This window comes from Amia ocellicauda, chromosome 16, assembly GCF_036373705.1.
Source record: "Amia ocellicauda isolate fAmiCal2 chromosome 16, fAmiCal2.hap1, whole genome shotgun sequence".
In the NCBI taxonomy this organism is placed as follows: Eukaryota; Metazoa; Chordata; class Actinopteri; order Amiiformes; family Amiidae; genus Amia; species Amia ocellicauda.
In genome coordinates, this window is record NC_089865.1 from 17,102,366 (window position 1) to 17,111,115 (window position 8,750).

Genomic DNA, 8,750 nt, shown 5'->3' on the forward strand with positions numbered 1-8,750 from the left:
TCCTAATAATCCTTTAGGTGAGTGTATATGTATTGTACTGAAATACATGCTTAACTATAATTGTTTAAAAAAAACGGTGTAACCAGACTGCTGGTCTGAAAGGCACCCATTGTAAGAAATGCTTGTCTATTTTCTTACACAGCCTGAACCAGTGACATGACCAGAAAGGTTATGTCAGTCTGATACACTTGCCCTTGTGATGAAAAGATTAGTCTGTCTGCCTTCAGGAGACCCACCGCAGGACAAGAAACTAGCTGAACCATTTCAGAGCGAGTGTTTTGATATCTGACACTGCTTGCCTTTTCTCGTTTAACTCAGACAGACTAAAGATGTCAAAATACCTGTCCTTTTTCTGCAAAACAAATGTATTGGTGGAGACTCAAGACTTGAGGCAACCGGTTTGAAGTGGATCTTTTCTATTTGACTGTTTCCATGCAGAGAGAGATTCGATATGAGATGAAGTGTCATAAAGGGAAGTGTTTGCTTTCAATTTTTTAACCAATCCCTTCTTCAAAGCCTTAACTTGATTTTTTACTAATTTACTAATTTTGTACTAATGTAATGTACTAATCTCCTTCTGCACAGTTTGAAAGTTGGAATGTATTAATTATTAAAACAATTCGAAAGGAGAATAAAATGCCTTGGTGATGAAAATGTGAACTTAACACAGTAACGTGCCTTGTAAATCATTTGTCTCCTGGGATATTGCACTGATGTATAAAACTATTCAGAAATCTGTTTAAGTGTGTGTGTCCATGCTGGCCTGCAACACGAGTGTGTCCTGTGCTTTGTTTGGACTGGACCTGCAATCCTGTTCAGTCTCCCAGAAGGAGTCCTAAGGAGTTTCGAGATCTGGCAGAGGAACAGACAAAAACATCATCTCGCAGGAGGGTGCGACTCCTGCAGCAGTGAAAATAATCCGATTCACAACAGCACTTAAAACAAGCTGCACTGAGGTAGGTGCTATGTTCCTCCAGTTCTTCAGAAATGGGCTCCGTGAAGACTTTAACAGATTTGTAATTTCCTACGCTTTGAAGGCAGATGTATACTAGGTGTCTGCTTCCTGTGCATTCAAGTTTATCACAGTGGTGCAGTGTGAGGGTAATGTCTCCCTTCCCACTTGGAGACGTTCAAAATGCCTTTTCAGCAGGGGTGTGATGGGTCAGCTTCTAATGTTATAGCACGTAAGCAAGAGTGACTTTTTTTTTGTATTTTTCTACAACCTCAGATTTTATTCTGCATTCAATGGTCATTTCAATTATTAAGAGGCAGTTTTCAATTAATCCCCCCAGCAGAATGGACTTCAAGAAACCACAAACAAACTTTTCCAGGTTTGAATACTCTGGTACCATGTCAGAATAAAGCATACTTGTGATCAAAATAGTTCCTATGAATGCCATTTTGTTTCCTTCACGTACTATCTTCTTAGCTGGGCCATATCTTCCTAATCCTCCTTGACAGTTGCCCGTATATCTCTTCATATCTTCCACTGGCCCTATGGACGCCCCATACCTTGTGTCCACAGACCATCTGCTCCCTCTGCCATTGGGAAGCCATGTGTAAAAAGCTGTCTGTTTCCATGGCAGCTCCCGCACTTTGGGGGGGGTTATCAGCCTTTGAGCCCACCACTCTCTGTATTGTATAACCTGACCAGACGCTGGTGTAGGCAATATCTCCTGGTGAAATATGAGACCCACCTAGCCCAGCCCCACCCCCAGCTTTCCTAGGTACCCTCTAAAAATAGTTCCCCTTAAAGGTCCCCCAACCCCACTGCGCTCCAATTTACACCAAAATGCCTTTATCTGCAGGGATCTCACGGGTGTTTTTGAGAACACATGGTAATCTCTTCAAGAATCTTTAGGGTCCTTATTTCGCCTCCCCCATTTCCCTTGTCTTAATTAAGGTTTTTGTTTGTAAAGTAGGCCTTTCTTACTTTAAACCTAGGACAATTCCTCACATGGTTAGTTAGTAAACACACTCCCGGATAGATTTAACACACATAGACAGGAAGACACAGCAGTATTCTTCAGCTGAAATCACTGTTATCTAGAAGCAACTCCCAAGATGTTGTATTCTGCATTCACTGATAATTTAAATGATTAAGAGGCAGCTGTTGCAGTTTCTCGATAGTCAGCATTTTCACATGAGTTGAAAGCTTGAATGGTTGCGTAGACCACAAAGAACTAAGCTTGGGATGTGAAATCGTTTACATGCAGGGACTTGTGCACATGGACATGGAGTTCTTGCAGATAAACGGCATGAGGACAATTAGTAAACGGCCTCGTGTCCCAGAAAAATGTTGTAATTCTAAAACCGGCTTATGAGGGTCATGAAGCTAAAACACGTCATGGTGGACTTTCACTTCCTCTGTGTAATGCACCTCAGTAAACTGCTGCTGAACAAAGACTATTGAAAGTGTGGACATGACAAAAAAAACTAAAATAAAGTGATGCCCAATGTAGTGTATTGAAACTCTCTGTTAAGAAATATATACAGTCAAATTAAATGCCGCTTTCATGCCCATTTTCCCATTTTACATTGCTACTGACTAGAAAATGAATCACTACCATGTCTGCAGACATAGTGCATCAACAGTCAATAGCGCCAAAGTAAATTCAATTTACTAATATATCAACAGCAACAACAATGTGTATTGAAATGTCTGCTTGTTTGACTAAGTTATATATATGTCGTGTGTTGTAATCTCTCACAGAGTTTTAGCTGCTGAATAAAATAAGGTTGGCATGGGATTTAAGTAGGTGACTGGCAAATACATTTTAAGACATTGAGAAAAGCTGGCAGTCTGCCCACCTGTCGCTTTAACAACAGCCCAGCATGCACAAAGAATTCTGCGGGCCATGCCAGAATGATGAATACTTTATTAGGAGAAATTAGTTCATATTTGTCAAGATATGACTGTGTTGCTTTAGCACTTTCCTACATAGTATTATACTCCAAGAGGATTTGGTACTTTATGCATATGATGTATAAATTCTAGTCACAGTTTTTAAAATATTGTATTTTGAAATTCTATGGTCAATACATAATGTTAATCAGTATGCTAATTCCTGTCCTGAGATGTAACACGTCTGTTAAGGGCATATACAATAAGCAGACACCGAAAGTGATGTAACAACAGAAATAATGGGCATCAGAAAAACACTGATAATCTTGTTATCATGGCACCTGTCAGTGGGTGGGATATATTAGGCAGCAAGTGAACATTTTGTCCTCAAAGTTGATGTGTTAGAAGCAGAAAAAATGGGCAAGGTGTATATTTCCCATACATATGATGGAAGTATCTCTAAATACATATGTCTTCCAACTACAGAACAATTGTGACAATAAATAGAAGGGCCATTATGGAAAGAAAAACAGAAAAGGTCTTAAACGCTTGAAAATAAATATCTAAATCAGAAATGTCTTATTTTAGTATTCACAGTAATATGACCTGAGAAAGCGAAATAGAAGAAAAAAATAATGGCCAAAGTAAATAATTTTTGGTCTGTATTGTGTTATTGGGAACTAGCATTATTAAAATCTTCACTGTCCACCACCTGTTATTCACATAAATGTGGAATGCAACAACTATTCAATTCCTCAGTTTAAAACAGCAGGCAATGCACACTTAACCTTTGTCTTCTTAATTAGCATAATAAAAGTACTGCTGTCTGTTCTCAGATTAAGAAAGAACCGTCTAACAATGATGTCAGCAAGTGCTGAACTTAAAGTTTTCAGATACTTGCTGTCATTTTCTGGTTACTGGGCAACTCATTCCATTACACAAAACGCACGTGAAAAACTGAAAAAGACCAAGTCAGACTGAGACTAGACTGCAACATGGCAGCCTAGGTCAAATGCAAATCCTACAGCCTGCTGTTTCTTAAGAAATGGTCACAGCTTTGCTTGACATGGACATTTTTGGACATTTGTTTTCCAAGAAACCTTAAATCTGATCAGGAACACACATCTGTTAACAAATGTTCGGTGTAATAGTCCACATCCTCATGTTGTTTTATGGTTGATTTATAAGTATTCATAGGTGTATGTCTCAGTGATTGAAACTTGCCAGGATACATCACTGTCAGCCTTCTGGCTCCTGCAGGAGATCCGAATCTCCGCTGTGATACTGAGTGGCGATATTTAAGTTTCACAGAAAAACACGCATACGTAATTTAATGGCCACAACTGTTGTATAATAAGGGAATGTAATAATTGAATTTTACAACAGCGCTGTATAACCAATATGCTTGTAAGTGAAAAGTGCACATTAGAAGGTAGAATCAAATAATAAAAAAACAGCTCTCTTACTCACAATGTGAAAACTATAAAACCTGCAAAAATTCTGTTCATCCAAAGTATTATGACTGAGAGTGTGAGGGACAATGACCGAGTTTCTATCTATCTGTGTCAGGGATGTGAATGAAAAAGCTGAATTTGTTCCATATCATTCCCATTAGTGTTGGTGCTCCTGCTATGATTGATGCATCTATCCATGTCTACTTTAACTCCAAATACAGGTAGAGTTTATTCCTATTTTTATTGTGTAACTGAGGCGGTATGCCATGTTAACCTAAGCCATACATTATATATCTATGAAATACTTGCATTTTGTGGACCTCTATACATTAAATGAAGCATGCACTGTCTCTAATGAGGTCACCTCATTTACATGGCTCTCTGCGATGTGTTTTTTGCCGCTAATCAGTGTATGCTCATTCAACACAATGGAAAAACAATAAAAAATAAAACTCAGCACGAGGGAGAAAAACAAAATTCCTATTAAGAGAATCTTCAACAATACAGACCAGATTCAATGCATTTTCATAAAGCTGCGACCCTCTCTGAAAAAATGGACTGATACATAAATAAATATTATTCCGTAGTAGAATTAATTATGAATTTGCAGCACTTATTTGTGACCCACTTATTCAACAATCTGGACAAGCATGGTACTGTTGTCATGCTGTTATACTGTTGTTGGTTGAGTGCAGAGTAATGGTACATCATATGCTTTAAAAAGACTAGTCTGCATATTATGACTGTAAGCTACATATTTTGATTCATGGAAACCGACATCTTGTATTTATCCCTGCCAAAAATAATGTATACAAATCGGTGAGATGTCCACTACCTCTGAACCAATGGCATGCTAAAAATGTGATGTTCTTGACTCCACTGTAGATCAGTTAAGCAGAGCAAGGAGCGTACAATGTGTTGTAAAATACACTTAGGTAAAACACAGTCCACAGAAGAGAGCCATAGGGGACTCCCCTCTCTCCAATGAAAGTGCAGCAGAGGAAAAGCCTCTAACAACAACAACTTCCGAACGGCATCTCGGACAGGAAGCGCATACGTTCAGGCACACGTTCGCCCCTTCACATATTGAAACGTTGCCATATATCTTAAATCAAGTGCCATGACAATGAATTAGGCTGGATAATAAACTGTAGCAGGGATGGTGATTGCTGTTAAATAAATCAATTAAACACACCCAGGGCAGATATGAATCTGTCTTTGCTGATGTGTCCCTTGTGAGGCTGAGACAGACAGCTGTGTGGTTTGGTGGTGTGCAATTGCTGCTGTACTTTATTTTAGATATGCCAGCACTTGTTTGTTTAGATGGGCCATCATCGTAAATACATTGTTGAATATGTAAACCTCGTAAAGTGCTAAACAAAGTTTACATTTGTTTTGAACTAATTTCTTGGGGGACAAAATGTGTTTGCATGTGAACTGTTAGGTTAAGATTTAAAAGTAATAATGCTGGGGGCAAAGCTGCCGTGAATGCAAAATTAAGCAAGATAGTAAACATCAATCTATTGTAATTCATATTATTTGGCTTATTTCAGTATGATAGGTTGGGTAGATTGCTAGAAAAGAGGCCATGACTTATGCAAAATACTTCCTTATCATAATAGCCACATAAATCCTGTATTTGTACATCTCGAGTGTAGGAGGATCTCTGGAGAGGCAAATGGTGGTATTTTAAATCCCTTCTCTCTACAGCCTCCCCTCTCGCCGCATTAGTGAAACACTGAATCTATTATGCGTCAGGCAAATATGTTACTTCATAGACAACTCACTCCTGCAGTGATATCTGCATCTCCACAAGAACTACAGCATGCTTAACAAATTATGTTATTTGGGGGAGGGTGGCTGTGACCTCATACCTAGTGCAAATAACTCCAAGATATCCATATTTGAACGATGACCTGTTTGCATATTTAGTTGGCATTTATAGAAAGGTTACTAGGTCACAACTGAGGAGGAATTAACCAAGTTATCATGAATTTTCACAGAAAGACAGGTCTTTGCCCCTCTCTGGGGAACGTAGAACCACAAAAACAAGTCTCAGTAAAAGGTAATGCATATAACTAATTACAAAATCTAAATGACATGTTTATTGCCTATCCATGAATGCTTATGTTTCTCATTCTATGTTTAATAAGCAGTGTGCTTATCCTAGGATTTAGATGTTTAGATAGATAGTAATATGAAGGTACATTGGGGATTTCATACTGTACAATAATGTTTTCATGGTGTACCAGCTGTTTACAGAGGTTGGAAGCTTTTTAACCTTCTTTTCATTTACTCTGCCAATAAAAATACATATCTAGTTCAGGAAATCCGCTGACATCAGTGTTGGCTGACATCGACGCTCTGTGGCAACCTTTAGTTTTAAATGTGTAAGCAACATTTTTGTGGGATGCAGATCTTCCATATTTACAAATAAAAAGGACTATCATATACATATTTCTTAGCCCCCAATCTCTGGCATCTGTTCCATTCCATTAATCACACACAAAGTTCAAGATATTTGTTTATGTTGCACAACCTCCTTAACATTTGGGAATTTGGTAGGAAGTGTCTCTTCCACTGGCTTAAAACATTCCCATCTTTCTCAAGTGCTTACTATGTGCAACTACATATGACAATAGAAAATAAGGAGCAGTTTAAGAAATATGTATTAAAGAGAGAAAGTGTATAATAGTTATCCACAATAAAATAATTGCATATGTAATGACCACATAGATGGGAAGATGACATGGAAAAGAGAAGCTGTAGATCGAAGCTAGTGGAAACACCTTGGGGAGCCTTCATCCAGCAATGGACTACATAACGAATATAGTAGTAATGCAGTAATAGAAACATCCTTTTTCTGATATGTCCTATTTTATTTGTTTATTTTTTTGTTACTCACAGTATTGCATAAGTATTGCCTATTCCATTGCTACACAGAACTGAGGTCAGAGGATGAGGTACAGAACAAGAATGCAGTCTTGGTTACACTGCGGCTGAGTGGGTTGACGCACAGAGTCTGTGTTTTCTAGTTGTGAGTAACACAGAACAATAAACTACTACTGGATTGTAAGGAAGGCAGTTGATCTCATTGCCTCTGGTTTCCTTTGTTTTAGAAACGTTTTGTCATTGAAATGGCAAGGAAGCCATCACAGATGATGAACTCTCATTTAAAATAGTCACATCCAATGAAACAAGTAACACAACATATTACGGTAAGTTGTAAACTTTTCAACAAAGTTATAAAACAAAACTACCCCAAACATAGGGGTACAGGTGGAATGTGGATTATAAAATAAATAAGGTTCAGTGTGCAACAAGAATCTGTTTACTGTCTTACATCACTGTGATCCAAAGACAATTTAATTTGAAATGCATTGTAGTATTACAAAAATGGGACATTCTGTGGAGAGGTAGCATCCTCAGCATTGTGGAAGTGGGTTCTCGTGCTGCTGGAACTGTCTGTATCTGTACGTCCAGAGTTTTCCTCTAGAAGTGATTCGACTGTGCTTCATGGCACACGGCCAATGTTATGCAGCTGCAAGGCAGCCAGCAAGGAATGTGTTTTATTACTTACTTTTTCCTCTCCATCTCCAAAGCCAATAAAGAGGGAGCTGTATCATATTCTCCCACACACACACACACACACATATAATTCTTTCATTTATTCCAGTGTCACTAGTTTCCAATATCACCATTTCCTTTACCATAATAGTTTTTTGGAATAAAAAAAAACTATAATTGTTTAAAGGAAATTAATACATTTGCAATAGATTAACTATAATAACAAAACAGTGTTGTTTAAAAATACATGTCATTTTAAAATACATTTTGAGCCCGTTATAAGTATAATATCTACAAATGGCTTTTTAAGTAGTAGTCTAAAAACTGTATTCAGAAGGCTAGAATTCTAGCTTTATAGTTTAATAAACCTGCACCAAAGAAATATTATTCCTAAGAAAAACTGAGAAAGCATACTTTTTCCCCCTGCTCCATTGAATACGTTTTATTTAGTACTAATTCAGTTTAATGAAAATGTATGAAGATTTGAACAAGAATAACAACAAAGACAAACAGATAAATGAAAACAAAAAAGTGCCTGTATTGTTCTGGATGAAGATAATAATAATAATAATAATAATAATAATAATAATAATAATAATATATTATTATTATTATTATTTGTGTGTACACATTTTATTTCAGCATTGTTTGGTGCAGTGTAGTTTTTCAAGCTCTTACAATATGCACCATCCTTCAGCCATAGCACATGCAGACTTAACTTGCAGAATAGAGCAGCACTGACTATTATGTTACCCAAAGTCTACAAATCTCAAACAAGACCTGCCTTTGATCTTTAAAGAAAATAACAAGTTCCATGTATGCTTGCCTAGGCTGCTCTAGGAAAATCATAGGATTTCATGAATGGCTGCATGCTTTGCAGTCCA